Source organism: Cavia porcellus, unplaced genomic scaffold (genome assembly GCF_034190915.1).
Source record: "Cavia porcellus strain 051 isolate PalLab524CR breed Dunkin Hartley unplaced genomic scaffold, mCavPor4.1 scaffold_31, whole genome shotgun sequence".
NCBI classification, from domain to species: Eukaryota; Metazoa; Chordata; class Mammalia; order Rodentia; family Caviidae; genus Cavia; species Cavia porcellus.
Window position 1 is genome coordinate 32,412,178 of NW_026947514.1, and position 15,896 is coordinate 32,428,073.

Consider the following 15,896-nt stretch of genomic DNA (forward strand, 5'->3'; position numbering starts at 1 on the left):
GCTCCGCGCTCCGGCCGCCCCGGCCGCCGCGCACCAGCAGATGCGGAGCCGGAGCGCGCCGGATGAGAAGTAGCGCGGGCCTTCCTCCCGCGCCCCGGGACGGGCGAGACAGACGCCCGCGGCGAAATGGCGACGGGCCAGAATTAGCCTGGGCTCCGCCGGCTCGCCAACAGTACGCCCGGCGGCTGCCCCGGCGCGGCCCTCGGCGGGCCCGCCTACCCACACTCGCCCCTGACTGAGCGGCCCTGAGTCACCGGCTGCAGGCGCGCGACCCCCGGCCTTGGCCCGCGCCACCAAGCTGCAGTTCCTGGAGCGCTCAGAGCTGCACCGTGGCGCGGGGTTCAAGGTGTTTTCGGAGAGTCCTTGGGAAGGGGCGGCCGGGGAGAAGCGGAGGCTGAGTTTACACCGGAATCTTCCGAAGCCTAGGATTCCGAGCCGCCAAAGTGCCCTCCCCAAAGAGGAACTACAAGGTGGTGCACTTGACATCCGGAGAGAAAGAAGACAAGACAGCCCTGCCTGGCCGCCAATGCGGGGAGAACGGGATACTGCCAATCCACGGCTCTCACCGGCGCGAGGCTCTTAGCTTTCACGGTGCTTCCCTCCACCCCGCCTCATTGTGCAGGGTCACTCTCGTGCCTCGTCACCATTTCCTGTGAAAGAAGGGAGGCCAAAGAGGTGAGTCAATGATTCTGCCTAGGGAACAAGCCTAATTAGTGGGCAGAGCTGTTTCCCAGCCATCTGACACTTTTTGATGAAGTGTAAAATACAGTGGTGAGAGACAAGGACAAGAGCTGGAGAGTCAGCTCAACAGCCTGGAGGTGGCGAGAATCAGATGTGAACTACCCTCACTCCAAACCTCCAAACTGAAGGCAGTGTGGACTGGATCAGCAGTAGGACACCAGACAGCACTTGGCACTGGGCAGCTGGTGTGACATAAGGAAGTAAGGATCACGGAGGGAGAAATCCTTTAGTGCAACATGGTCTTTGGAGGAGATTTCTCAGAGGAGATGGACACATCTGAATAAATCCTTAGGAGACTGGGAAAAGGAGGAAAGAAGAGGTATGACTAGCTGTCCCAGCAAAGGGTCCAAAGGCGGAAGTAGTTGGCTTGCTAAGGGAGAGCGATGGATGCTGGGAAGGATTTGGTGGGAGTTGAGGTTGGCCAGATTAGGTGAGTCTGAACTCAGGCAGTCTTTGGATGCCAAGGATGGAATTGGCAGGCAGCTGGCTCCTTGCTGATGCTGCCGGATGTTGTGGCTCTTCTGAAGACCCAAGTAGGACCAGGCCTGCAAATAAAGCCAGCTGGGGGAATCAGGGAAACAGTGGTCTCTGGGCCATGTCCCTATGCAACAACACCATGAGCCCCACCCTGTGGCATGGAAGTGAAATAGGGTGGTGTTTTTCTGTGTGTAACAGATGTGCAACTGATGCGAAAACCCAAAGGTGGTGTTTTTCCAGAAAACTCAGGGTTATCGTCACAACTATAATACCTTGACTAAGAAGACTAATCACGAGGACACTTAGACAAGTCCAATCAGGAATGTGACCCTATAAAGAAATGTAACAAAGAAGATCTCAGAAAGGGGCTACAAAAGTCCCGGAGAGTCTGGGGCACAAGATGTGTAGCAGTCACAGACAACAGGGGCAAGGTGCAGAGCTGCCACTGGCCCTGGCGCAGCAGGCTGGCCTTGCTCTCTGAAATCTTTTTATTTATTTATTTATTTTTTCTTTTTCCTTTTTATCGGTACCGGGGATCGAACTCACGACTGCCTGCTTGCAAGGCAGGCACTTATGCCGCTGAGCTAAATCCCTAGCCCCCAATCTTTTTAATTAGACCATCTGGGGGCTAGAATCGGTTGGCATAGATGGGGAAAACCACTGTCAAGCCAATGTGGTTTCCACAGGAATCACGGAGCATATGCGGGAGGTGAAGGAAGACCTTGTTCCTCAGGAATCAGGCTCCACAGGCATCTTCAGTCAACTAACATATAAGGAAACTGCCCTCCTGGTGGTCCCACTTTCACAGTGCTCTCAGGAGGTGAAGGCTCTACTGCCATCAGCTGCTGCCCTGGGTCCAGCATGGTTTATGAGTGTCTGGTTGCCTTTGCTCTTGACAGAACCAGGTAAAAGAATGTAGAATCCAAAGTCATCCCCTCCACTCCTGGGAGGAGGGTCCACACTCACCCCTACGTATAGGCGATGATGCTGACAGCAAGTGGAGAAATTTCTGGTGGCCACAGCAAGGAAGGCCCAGTGAGGAGAGAGAGGGAGGGTTTCTGCAAGTCTCACCACTTATTTCCCAGGACTCAGGACCAACTGTCATTCCTGACACTTCTGACCCCAAGAGAGGATTGCCCCTGCCCAGGGCTTCCCTGGGGTGGGAGGAAGGGGCAGGAAGTTACCATGCTCACGTGACAGAACTTTGATATAGAGGTTGGCTGATTTGCCTCAAGCCACAGACACTGTAGCAGGGCTAAGCATTGACAGCTGCTTACTTCCACTGTGGCCTATGACCTCCTTCCAGATTCAGATCCTAAATGGGTGCAGAAGGAGCCTGCTGCCCCTCCCTGAGATAGCTTTTGGTGATCAGGGATGACACTGAGTGCTGTTTCCTCTCTGGGCCTTCAGAGTATGTCCCAGCAGCACCACAGAATTGAAGCCACCCCTAAGAGGCTTGCTGATTCCTAATGTTCACCAAACTTTGAAAACAAGGGTAATCGCGATGGTCACAGTTTACTCAGGACCCACCAGGTGCCTGCCACTGTGCCAGCATTCTACATGTAGTCTCCAGAGCTTCCACAGCAGAGCTGAGTAAGGATTACCAACCCCATCTGCAGATCAGGACACAGGGCCTCCAGGGGCCTGTTCAACTTGCTTGGAGTAATATATAGCTCAGGGTGGACATACAAAGAGATGCCTTTCAGGGGTCCGTCTCCAACTGAGCCATTTCAGATTTCTACTTCATTGGATGTCTTCCTGTTTGACGTTTCTTCCAAGCACAGGTCCTTTTTCTTTTTCTTTTTTTTTGAAGGAGGGCAATAATGGGCATGGAACCCAGGGTCGCTGGGACTCTAGGCAAGTGCTGTACCCTGGAACTATATTCCAGTCCTCACCCTTCTCCTTGAAAGCTGTCAAAGACAGTAAAGTACTCCAGATAAGCTGGGTCCCTCTGCATTTTGCGTGGGGATGGGGAGAGTGGCTAATAGGGAAGAGAGGGCTCAGTTCAGTGGGTGACCTTGTCTCAAGCTGTGTTTGAAAGCCGGGTTATTTAGTAGAATGGCTTGGGCAAATTCTTCCCCTCAGTTTCTTCAACTGTAACATGGGAGTAGCATTGCTGAGAATGACTAGATGAATAAGGCAAGTAAAATCCAGGGCTTGGTGACCTCCTGTCTGGTGAGCCCACTTATAGGCATGCTGCTGGTGCTGCTGGTGCTGGGACTCCTAAGGGGCCTGTCCAGGGCACATGCGGGGGATTGAGGCCAAGCATGGATCCCAGGAAGACCTCTCTTAGTACACCCACAAGCCAGTAAGGACAGACTGTCCTGTGCTATAGCCAGGTGGCCGCCGCCTCCAGAGTTCATGTGGAGCAGGCTGGAAGCAAGGCAGAGGAAGGCACAGAGCAAGCCCCAGCCCGTCTCTACCCATTACCCCCGAGACCCTGGGCCAGCACAGAAGCCTCCGGCTGTGTCTACAGCTGCAGGAGAGGCCCAGAAGGCAGCTGAGGGGAGCTGGTTTGAACCTTCTCTCCCTGCACTGCCCGCATCTGCTCCAGGCAGGAAAGAAGCCTGGGATGGTAAACAGAACATACGTTACCAGGCAACACTTACCATGAAGACAGAGGTTTGGAATTGAGCAACCCTGTGAGGACCTCCATCATCCCCACTGCACAGATAAGGAGACTGATGCCTGCAAAGGTCACCAGCCATCCTGTGGAGCATATGCCACCTACTGCCACCTGACTGCATGAATATAGCAGCTGTCTCTAAGGAAATCATCTGTACATTGAGCTTCTGTGATCCACTACAAACGAAGGGAAGAACCTGGCTTTTAGAAATTTCCAGACTCTTATTACTCTTCCCTTTTTTATTTGCCTAACAACTGTGACTTCTCACTTACTTACTGGAGCAACTCACTCCAGTTTCTATCCCTGGAGTGTAAACTCCAAGTGTGTAGGGATTTTTGGTTTTTTGTTTTGCTTTGTTCTGGGTATGGGCTTCGCCCAGGGCTTCACTCACGCTAGGCAAGGGCTGCCCCACTGAGCTGCAGACCCGCGCCTCAAAGGTGGTTCTACATCCTGTTCATCACAGTTTCCCCAGTGCTTAGGCAGTGCTCATAATGACGGCATACAATAATACTCATTAAATGTTTGTTGATGCAAGGAAGAAGGGAAGGAGGGGAAAAGGCAGGGTAGCTCTGTGCAGCATACACTTCTCTCTTGACAAAAGGGTGCAGAACTATGGACTACAAAGATGGGCAACTCATCTACAGTCAGGGTGGGCCAGGGCAGTGACTCCCCTAACTTCTTCCCAGACCCCTTCCCTAAGCCGTCGGGCTACGCCAAACCCTGCTGCCCCAAGAGAAGGTGACAAAGTCTTCTGAGGTGCCAGCAGAAGGCAGAGACAGAATGGCCCTGATTCTGGTGGACAACTGCAGGAACTATGAATGTCATTGCTGATGGTGAAATACCCAGCTGTCGCACTTGGGAGTAAGGGGCCTGCAGAGGCTGTAGGCTAATTAGAAATGGGTCGGATGTTCTTTATTAACAGCAAGGCACTCATATAAAAGAGAAACGCATAAATAAAGCCAACTGGTCAGCAGCACTGGTCCCAGAAGCAGAGTCCTAAAGCCCCTGACCTTGCCGTCTCTGCCACCTTCTGCTTTGCTTCTTCTTCTTCTCCACAGCCTCTGCAGAGCTGAGTGACAAAGGTCCTCAGACCAGATGGCCCACCGAACACCAAGCCAGTGCCGACCATATGTCTGTCTCACCACCTTGAATGCAAGTTCCTCTGAGCAGGGGCCAGCAGTGCCTTTTGTACAGAGTTTCTAACACCAGTATCTTGGCAGTACCCACTAAATATCTGTGCAGAGTAGGTGACTGACTGAATGAATCCTAGAGTGGCACACTGTAGCTACCTACCATTCTGTCCCATAAAAACCCCAAGTTGCCCTCTCAGACAGGGTAACCAGTGCCTGTTAACCTCCTGGGGTGTGCTTCCCAGTCCTTTTCTTTCCTTCCTGAACAACTACCATGCCAGGTACTTCTAGGAACTGAGGACACAAAAATGAACAAAGTCTGGCTCTAGCCTCTCAAGGGTCCAGTAATTGAGACTTTGAGTAGATACAAAAATACTTACAGTATGATATAATAGCCTCTATAGAAGGGGGCATTCTTCACAAATCAGAAGTCACTTGAGATCTTAAAAGAGTAAGTGGGTGGGCAAGACCTGGAAAGGAATTCTGGGAAGAGGAGCAAGCCAAAGTTGCAAAGATGTATGAGTATCCCATAACACAGGAAATAGTGAGTGGCTTGATGTAGGTGGGTAGGGATGGGGATGGTAACGAGGTTAGAGGGGAGGGCACAGACCAGTTGACAGATGTCTTCTAGGCTTCTGTACAAAATTTGTACTTAAGAACGCTTAAAAGAAATGTCCAGAATTTTTTTTTTATTGGTACCAGGGATCAAACTCAAGACTGCCTGCTTGCAAGGCAGGTGCTTATGCCGCTGAGCTAAATCCCCAGCCCGAAATGTCCAAATTTTAAAATAGAGGATGACACGATTGGTTATAAATTTCATGGAGAAGGTGGAAGACCAGTGAGGGGGGATCATTATAACATTGCAAGCAGCCAAGCAAACAGTGCTGGATTTGGGCAGTAACAAGCTGGAAAGGAAGGTGGATTCAAAGGATTTGATGATCAGTTGGAGGTGAAGTGAGAGAAAGAATTTGAGGATAACATGTAAATGTCTTGCATAGCAGAGAAATGTTTTGGTATAAGGGGAAAACATGAACAAAAATGGGGAGTCAGGAGGGACAGATTTGAAAGGCATGTTCAGCTGTACTTGAGTCTCTGTGGCTGCTCCAGGAAAGCACCTATAAATGCAGGTTGAGCTCAGGAGGAGGAATGGATGGGCCAGTCAGTCAGAGATGAAAACCTAGGTGTATACTTGAGGCAAACAGGTTGCTGGGTGGCTACTCATGAGCCCACACTAAGGTGGGGGAAGCATACCTCAGAAACTGGGCTTCTGCATCTTTTATGTGAAGATGGAGATACAGACAGGTGCCATTTTTTCCTGCTTCTGTGAGATGGCCTGATTCGAGGCCCTAGTCCAGGCCCTCAGGAGCACTCATTTCTCTTTCCAAGGACCTTACCGCCTGGGTCACATCAGGATGAATCCCCAGACCTTGGGTTTGCACACACTTTACGAGGCCAGGCAATAAGGCCAAGAGACTCTGAGTTGAAGAAACTGTTGTCTTAGCCCTGCGTTTCTTTAATCTACAACTGACACTTCCATTTGCCTTGTGAAACTGGGAGGTGGAAATTAAGGGAATTTTCCCAGGGCTGGTATATATTTTAAAGCTCTCAGTCAGGCTAAAAGCATCTATCGATAATTTTGAGTGTAATCTCTACTCCCTTACAAGTCAAAATAATTGAACAGGCAGAAAAAACTGTTAACGCAGGAGGTGTATAATGCCAGATTCCCACTGCCTGGAAATTTACCATTTCAAAGCTATTGAGGGTTTTACAGCCAGCCTTTACAGTCCCTCATGTCCCCTCTCTCCGAAGCCACCCTCTGAAGTCATCAAAAAGCCCATCAATCTGGCTTGGACACTGAAACTGTTCACAGTGTCTGGAGCTGCTGCCAACACAGAACGAATTTTTAAAAAGCATCTTGCCATTTTATCAGCGCATAAATCTTGAGTTTCCTCCTGGGAGATGGTGTAAGCAGCTAGGCTGGCAGTGCTCGTGGGGCCAGCAGCGGTGGAGCCCTGAGGTGTCACAGGCACCTTCTCCCCGTATCCTCCCCTTTCCCTTGGAATTCCTGCCCCATACGCACGCAGGTTTCCTCAGTGTAGGTTAACACTTCTCCGTCCTGCCCAGAAAGGAGACACCAGCCTCTGCTTTCCGCAGCGAGGGTGGCTCCTAGGGTGCTAGGTCCTCCAGCAGGGAGCAGCACTGTGCTGCCGCTACTGACCTCAGCCTGGAGGCACCGGGAGAAAAGGGCCAGACTTTACAGCTGGGACCAACACCTCTACTTTGTGCCAGTGCCTGTGCATGTGCATATAAATACATGTGTGCGTGTGTGTGTGTGTGTGTGTGTGTGTGTGTACACGCGTGCACGCGGAGGTACCGTGGGTTTTTTGTTTTGTTTTGCTTCTTGGTGGCCTTTTTGAGTCGGAGTTTCACTGTGTAGCTCAAACTGGCCTTGAACTCATTTTGTAGCCCAAGCTGGCTTGGAACTCACAAAAATCTTCCTGCCTCGGCTGGCCTCCTGAGTGCTGGGATTACAAGCTTGACCACCACACCGGGCTGTGGAACTATTCTCTATTGGAATCTAATTTCAGCTTTTCCTGGAAGTACTGAACTCTTTGCTGGTGATCAGGGATGGCACTGTGCGCTGCTTCCTCGCTGGGCCTTAGGAGTGGATCCCAGCAGCACCACAGCGATGCTCCTGCCCAAGCCACCTCCTGTCTTGGAATTACTGCTTTAGCAGCCACAATGAGGGAATTTCTCAATCTATATATCTAATCATTTGTTTTTGCTTCCATCTCAGCATCACGTCTCTGCAAAGATCACTACCTAGAATTAGAGCATTTATCATGTTCTTGGAGAGCCAAGACTGAGATGGGAACCTGGGTTTTAGTCACAGATACATCATCACCCAGCTCGGTGACCTTGAGAAGTTACCTGCTGAGCCTCTTTCTCATGTTTACAATAGAATTTGGTGGCCAGATATGGTGGCACATATCTATAGTCCCAGCCCTCTGGAAAGCTGAGGAAAGGGAATCACAAATTCAAGCCTACCCTGGGCAACCTAGTGGTAAAGCAAGTCACTGTTCTCAGAACACCAAGAAAGGCTGGGTGTGTAGCTCAGTGTGGACACGCTGGGTCCAACCCCCAGTACAGCCACTTGGTCAATAAATGGACTTGTGTACAAAAGTTCTTAGAAGGTCCTTTCAGGGCTAGCACTTTAGGGTTCTATTCACCTCTTTTAATATTTTAAACTCTTTCCTGCCCCAGCAAGTTATTGACAATAAACCGGGACACAGTTTATTGCTACTTGAACCTCCTACACATTATATACGCACACATACATCCAAACAATTCAAAATATTCTTTGATCAAGAACTTGAAAGCTTGTAATTACCCCAGACTTTTAAAAAAGAGAAAGTGGAAGAATGTACAAGAAATTGGGACATTCAGGGATGGCTTTGAGGAGGGGCACTTAAGAACTGGAGAGAAAGCGGCTTTGTTGTACATCCTTTGTATTTTGGGGGTTCTTTCTTCCACTTACTTACAAAACAGTTACTGGCAAAACAGTTTAAGCAAGAAAAAACAACTTCTCCTTCTTCCACGTCTCACATCTATGCAGCTCAGTACTCGGGCCAGAGGAGACAGACTGAGCTGGGATCACTAGCTGGGAGCTGGGAGCGGGCTCTGCAGGTGAGTTCACCAACAGCCTGTGCCTGCTGCCCCCCGGCCACTGCTGGCGCCCCAGCACTGTGCTGGGCCATCGAGCTGCAGATGGCTGCCACTCAGGCGGACACTCCTCCTACTCCAGCTGCCAGGTGGGTGAAGAAGCCTAAAAGTCCAGCCAAGGGCAAAAGGTACCCAGTCATGAACTAAAGCCCTACCCTTTCTATTCCCTTTTAAAGGCAGACTGCCCCTTTTTGTGTTTTCTGCTAATAGGAAAAGGATAGAAAAGAAAAAAGGACAAGCCTGTTGTGGTGGTGCATGCTTATAATCCCAGTCCTCGGGAGGCTGACGCAAGGTTGCTAGGAATGTGAGGCCAACCTGTGCTACACAGCAAAACCCTGTCTCAATAATAATAATAATAATAGGAAGGAGTGACAAATGAAAGTCCTGGAGGAGCCCTTTTCTTCAAGTCTCAGCCCTATACTGTTTGCTTCTGGGCTGTAGCATCTCTGGCCAGGTCCCACGCCCCTGGTTGCCTGCCACCCTGTGCCAGCCCCACATCAGCTTGCCCTTGTGACACTGAGCCTCTGCCTGGCTTCCCCTTCTGCCTCCTTTTCTGGTCATAACCTTGGGTAGGTGCTGGCCCATCGCTTCTGCATCCTCTACTTCTCTCCAGCCCTCTTCTGATTTCTGACTCTCTCTCCTTAAACTTACCTCCCATGTGGACACACCACAAACAGCTTTCTTCACTGAGGTCCATTCCCTGTCTGGAACTGTCACCTGCACAACTTACGGCAGTCGAGGTAGGTTCTTCCCCCTGTACCCTCCGTTCACATTCCCCACACCTACTTCTTTTCAATTCAACACAGCGTATCTCCCACCAGTGAAATTTTTTATTTTTTATTTATGTTTTTGAGACAGGATCTTGCTGTGTAGTTCAAGCTGGCTTTCACCTCTCTATGTAGCCCAGGCTAGCTTTCAACTTGTGACGATCCTCCTGCCTCAGCCTCTCGAGTGCTGGGGATTACAGATGTGTGCCACCATGCCTGGCTCCCACCAGTAAATTAAACAGACTAGCTTCCTTCTTTCACATTACTTTTTACCAGGAACCCAGAGATCAAAGTTAAAATATTCTGAAAATTACTGTTAGGTCTTGTAAGTGGTCTCTGTGGCAGGGTGGGAAAAGGTCACACTGGTTTTCTGCTGCCTAAGCTTTTCTCTGCTGAAGGGAGCCTTCTTAACATGGCCTACCATGCTCTCTCTAGGGTACGCTGACAGTACTGGAGCACCGACTTTGACCTCTTGCTGTTGGTCCCAATGTCCATCACTGCCATACATTAGCCAAGAGGGGCAGAGCTGTCCTTACTAGGCTCTGAGAAAGCGGGGGCAGGAGGACAATCAGGAAGCCATGGCAAAGCCAGACAAGCAGCAGCAGCAGATGGTGATGTGCACTTGGTGGAGTGGATGTGAACAGACTGCAAGAGATGAAAAGATATAGAGCATGATGAAAAACAGCTTCAGGGAAACAAAAGCAGAGAGGGAAAACCAATAGAAGTATAACAAATACTAGCACCAGAAAGGCCTGAGGAGAAACCATCCAAAGGGCAGCCAAGGACAGTTAACACAAGTGCAGTTACACTGGAGAGGTGGGCAGGAGAGGTTGGGGTGGCCGGCGATCAAGAGGCTGGAGGCAGGAGCACAATGCAAAGCTCTTGGGGAGGGCAGCTCACCTTCCAAGCTGCTGGACTGACTGGCTGCTGCAAGCAGCACTATTTAAAACATACCAGGATCTCTGCCTCATTCTGTTTCCCTGCCCAGAAAAGGCTGCAGCCAGAGGCGGAGGGAACAAGTCTAGGAGGTGGACCCCGCGCAGACCACAGGCTAAGGCTGGATTCGGAAGGTCCCTGCCTGTCCAGAATGACCTCTCTTCCTTCCACCCTCCCCCAAGCCACCATGCCATTGGCTACAAGCAGACTGAACACAGTCCCGAAGCCTCAGACTTCTTTCATCCTGTCTTCAAGCTTGTCAGAAAGCAGATGCTGCTCAAATGTGACAGCTGCTCTAAGGAGATGCTCAAAGGGAGCTTTCTGACCAGTGGGGATATTGCTAATGATGGCTGAGAGGGCTGGGCTGATTAGATTTCAGCAAGACAAAGGAGAGAACATAAAAGGGCAGGAAGGATAAAATGGCCCTAGGGAAATCATATGAGCCTTGAGTTGGAAATCACCAAGGGCCTCACTCCTTTCCTTGGACAGTGGATCTCTGGGAAGCTCAAACTGGAGACCTGACTCCTAGCCTTCTACCACGGAGGGAATGAAAAAGGCTGGGAGCTGGAAGTGGCCAAGGAAAGCCACCCTGCAGACTGTGCTCCTTTCCCACTGACAGGCTTAGGGCCAGAGGGCTGCAATGGTTTATCCCTGGATGTCCCCCAAAGCCTCACTGCTCAGAGGCGAGGCTGGTGGAAGGTGCTACAGCTGGCTTCCTGTTAGGAGGTGGGGTCTGGTCAGAAGAGGTGGGTCACTGGGGGTGGAACCTGGAAGAGTTCAGCTCCCTCCCTAGCTCTGCCCTGCACTCTCTGCTTCCTGTCTGCCATGAGGTAAATACCTTTCCTTTGCCCAGCCCCTTCCACCGCGCTGTTAACCACACAAGGACTATCTAAAACGTTAACAAAAATAAATGTTCCCTTTAAGTGGTGGGTGTTGGTTATTGTGTCTTAGTGACAAGGAAAGTGACTAAAATGGGATTTCCTTTCCTGAGTTTTGAGCCAGTGAGCTGTGAAAAATACTGTCCAATAACATGCTGACTAGAAGTTCTCTGTTCTGCGTATTCTTTAAATGTCTGCAAATTGTAATACACAAGCACGTGTGGTAGTGCACCCCTATAATCTCAGCACTCAGGAGGCTAAGGCAGGAGGATTGTTGTGAGTTTGAAACTACACTGGGCTATATAGTGAGTTCAAGGACAGCCTGAACTACATAGTGAGACCTTGCCTAAAAAAACAAATAAAAACCCAAAACAACAACAAAAAAATCCTTAATGCACAAATCAAGTTGTGTCTGCTAGTGAAACTGGCTTTTTAAGATAAATGTAAGGTCAATGCTGTATTTAAAGAGAAAGATGGGGGAATAACTCAATGGCACAGCACCTGCCAGTAAGTATGAGGTCGTGAGTTTGATCTATAGTACAGAAAAAAAAAAAAGAAAGAAAGATGGCTGTGTAGTGAATAATACCACAGATTTGGGCTAAGGGAGAGGCTTTCTAAGATTCACTTGTAACTTGCTTTTAGGTTGCAATTAAGCATTATTTTACCAAAAAAGCAAGAGCTACAATTACCAGGTCATAGGCAACCCCATGAGAAACATGCACCTCTGAGCCACGTGACAGAGACAGGTGAACTGTACACAGTGTAGGGCAAACAGTCCTGCTGAGGCTGTGGGGTCCAAGATGCTTCTGCACAAATGCACAAACTAGGGCCTGAAATATGAAGAAAAGAGTGGAAAAATACCTTTTTGGTCAATAGCCAAAGAAGACACTTTGGATTTAAAAATCAATCGAAGGGCTGGGAATGCAGCTCTGTGATAGAGGACTTGCAAAGCACACGGTACTGCTTTAATCTCCAGTACTATAAGGAGAAAAGAACCAACCCAAACCACGTGCACTCTTTGAAGGATGTACAATATGCAGTAACAATTACACTGGTTACCTTCAAGGAGGAATGGACTCAGATTCCATCATGCACTTTTTAGAAATTCTATATTAAGTACACATATTACCTCTTTTTAAAAATTAACTCATTAGCCGGGGATTTAGCTCAGTGGCATAAGCGCCTGCCTTGCAAGCGCACGGTTGTGAGTTTGATCCCTGGTACCAAAAACAAAAACTAAAACAAAAAAACCTCATTAAAATCAAACTTCCCCCAACTTTGCAATAACCAAGTTCACTAGATTTAGGCAAACTGCCTGGATTCAGTATAACTAATTGTCCACATGTTGACTTGGATTTACTGTTTTAGGGCAGTTTACTAAGCTAGAGGAATAAACAACCTTTCAATCCCCAGAAGGCCATCATTAGGATAGATGTTTCAGGATAGAATCTGAGTCCTTGGTGAGTATACAGTTGTAAAATTTGCCAAAATCCACCCAGCTATGGCCTTAAGAGGTGTGCATGTGCTGTATGTGAACCGTATTGCACTTGAACTCAGTATTGCTAATAATGATGAAAACCCAGCCCTTGTGCACAAATAAACTGAAGAATCGCCATTTAAAGGCTTGCTGGATTGGTGGTTCGGAGAAAGCTGTTGTTTTGCGAAAACAATACTATGTGTGGACTTTTTGCAAAAACTTGCTCTTTGGAAGCTACCACTGCAGCATGTGCTTTTGGTTAAGCATTCCACGGCTGAAACGCAACTCTATGCTGAAATGCCTAGAGAATGAGGCAAAATCTTGGCCAAGGTCAAGCTCTGCTGATGAGTTGAGGGGGGATGGCAGCCAACTTCTCTACACTTTATAATGTTTTAAAAAGAAAAAGTAACCCCAAGTCATCTTCTGTTCCTTTTCTGAGCCAACTTTAGTCCTGTTCATTGCATCCAAGAACTCAGAGACAGCCATATGTGCTATGGCTCAGACCCATACCTTAGGGCCAAACATCCATATCTTGATTTAAAAGAAATGAAGCCAACTGACTGGAGCTTTTATCAGCTCTGAGGGATAGCGACTGAAGATGTCAGAACCTTACACACAATTAGCAATCCTCTAGGAGGGGCACAGAAGGGAACCTGAGCCTTTTTTCAGCTAGCTGGTTAATTTTTTCTGGAATGACAACAAAAATGATCCAAATTTGGTAGAAATCAAGACTCCCTTTAGGCCAGGAATAGTGAACCTTTTAGAGCTTTCAATGATATAAACAGCCTGCTGTGGCACACACCCCACAGGTTTGCCACCACTGCTCCAGGCAACTGTGAAGAGATCCACACTGAGCTTGCTCAGTAGGAATCCGTGTTACACAAAGAAAAGCCAACATAGTCTCTTGGGGACTGAAACCAAGCCCAAGAATGGATTAGGTGATGTATTTCCTGCCAGGTCACAAGGAATGGATATGTACACAGAGATGTCTTTGGGGTTCATACAGTGCAACCTTCACATCTGCACGTTTGTCTAGCTGATACCAGGCAGAGGCACAGGTGAGTAGGACAAAGTCCAAGGCAAGCCAGGATTGTATGAGGCATAGGCTCTGGAGACTTTCCAGGATCCCGTCTCATCTAGAGCTCAAGGGTGGATAGCAGTGTGTTGAAACTGTGATACCTCACTGTCCCCAGATACATATTACAACATAGAAAGAAGATTTTTTTTTTTTTTTTTGGTATCATGGATTGAACTCATGACCTCATGCTTGCGAGGCAGGCGCTTATGCTGCTAAGCTAAATCCCGGGCCCTGGATTTTTCCTTTTTTTTTTTTTTTTTTTTTTTGTCTTTTTCATTTTTATTGGTACCGGGGATCGAACTCACGACTGCCTGCTTGCAAGGCAGGTGCTTATGCCGCTGAGCTAAATCCCCAGCCCCCTAATTTTTCATTTTGGCTTAGTGGTTTTCTTTTAAAGTACCCAATCCAATTCTCTATTACATATATTTAGTCTCCCTCATCCTTAAGCAGAATCAGAACCCAGGTCATCATCTGACTCCCCTGATACAAGATGAGTAAAAGGAAGAAGCAAAATCTTTAGATTTTAAATCCATGAGTAAACCTTCCCATCCTCACTAATCAAATACACATATCTCCCTTAAAAACGATCCAGGTCTCAATCACATTTCTCCCAGTTCTTTCAGTTTACTGATCCAGAATTTCTGATTCTTATCCAAGACTCAGTAGATTACCATCATGGAAAGCCCAGCTCTGCCCCAGCACGCTGTAGCTTGAGAAGAGAAGCAGAAGTAGCCAGGTATTGTGCTTCTAATAATGCTGACTCTAAAGTCAGAGGCTTTTAAAGGTTATGCTGGCAGAAAGGCAGCATGTTTTCCATTAGTAAGAGAAGGAAAATTTAAGAATTAATAACAAATAAGGAGAGTGGGAGGACAAATGCTTTGGGTTCGATGTGGAGGGCATGAGATCAATGACCTCCATTTGGTAAAGCATGGCCTTAAGGCAGCATACACCATGTTGGAAGAGGACACAGACAAGGATGTATGAACCAGGTACTCTGATATTCCTGTTCCTGTGCAAAGGAAGCTGATTTATTTCCCAAATAATAACCCAGCTGGATGGGGTGCACACTTTTAATCCTAGTACTTGGACAACTGAGGCAGGAGGGTGCAGGAGGGTCACAAATCTGAGGCCATGCCTGGGCTACATGGTGAATTTAAGACCAACCTGAACTACACAGTAAGATTCTTTTTCAAAAAGACAAAAGACAAAACAAAACAACAACAAAATCACAAAAAACAAGCAAGTGATGATCCAGTTTGTCCAGTTATGCACAGAGTGTAGGGGCCTCTAACCAGAGCTGGCATTTAGACAAGGACATTAGGGCTCCAAACAAAGGGGTAGCCAAGGTGTCTCCCAGCAGGTGGGTGGAACTCATACTGTAGAGCACTTGGCGCTGCATGTCAGCCCTCCTCTGTTACCAGAAACGAAACTGTTCCAAGACTGGGATGGGCAGAAGGCACTGGGCTCCAGAATGCCTGAAAAGCACAGCTGAATTCCAAATAAGATGTTTGGGGGATTATATATTTATATTATTCAGATTGAGGATCAGTCATAAAAAGAATCATTCTTATACCATTTATAGCTCACCTCGCCCCAGAAAGCTGATTCTCACTGTATTTTTGAGGGATTACATACAGTACTCTAACTAGGATCATCTTACAACAGAAAAGGCAACCAGGAAAAAGGGTTTGTGTCAAATACATCATAATTGTACTACCTAATAATTAGTAAACTAGCAAATTTCCTTCAGGAAAAAAGATATAATAAAGAAAAAAAAAGGAAGAAAGGAGTGAAAAATTAAGAGTGGCAGGGTAAACTATGAATTTAACTTAGTCAATGTTGGAGCCTTAACTAACAGGCAGTCTAAGAAGCTGAACCAAAACTCTGCATCTCCTGGGTTTCTAAGAGTCAAAAACAAGGAATTAAAATGGCTTTATTTCAACCAAACACATTTTGTTATCCATGACATGGGTAAATTATGACTACACTCATGTGGAAATAATCCCTGAATATGTGCCTCATTCACTTTTGATGACAAATCACTGATGCTTTGCCTACTTTAT

The 15,896-nt window shown here is 47.8% G+C and overlaps 1 long non-coding RNA gene across 1 annotated transcript; it reads left to right on the forward strand.

Annotated features, from left to right (window-relative positions):
• Positions 1–246: 246 nt before the first annotated feature.
• On the forward strand, positions 247–11,323 carry LOC134474200 (uncharacterized). Its single transcript, XR_010044868.1, has 2 exons — positions 247–9,437; positions 9,900–11,323. It is a non-coding gene; the product is annotated as an uncharacterized LOC134474200 (long non-coding RNA).
• Positions 11,324–15,896: the final 4,573 nt, after the last annotated feature.